The sequence below is a fragment of the Eimeria mitis genome, genomic scaffold, assembly GCF_000499745.2.
Source record: "Eimeria mitis Houghton genomic scaffold, Emh_scaff938, whole genome shotgun sequence".
NCBI classification, from domain to species: Eukaryota; Apicomplexa; class Conoidasida; order Eucoccidiorida; family Eimeriidae; genus Eimeria; species Eimeria mitis.
Genome location: NW_013576910.1, coordinates 7736 through 7945, shown reverse-complemented (window position 1 = coordinate 7945; position 210 = coordinate 7736).

The following is a 210-nucleotide window of genomic DNA, read 5'->3' as shown; positions in this document are numbered from 1 at the left end:
TCCATGCATCCATGCATGCATGCGGCCCCGCTGTTTGCATGCATGCAGCCAGGCTGTCTGCATGCATGCAGCCCCGCTGTTTGCATGCATGCAGCCCGGCTGTCTGCATGCATGCATGCATGCATGCAGCCCCCTCTGTTTGCATGCATGCATGCATGCATGCATGCATGCAGCCCCGCTGTTTGCATGCATGCATGCATGCATGCATGG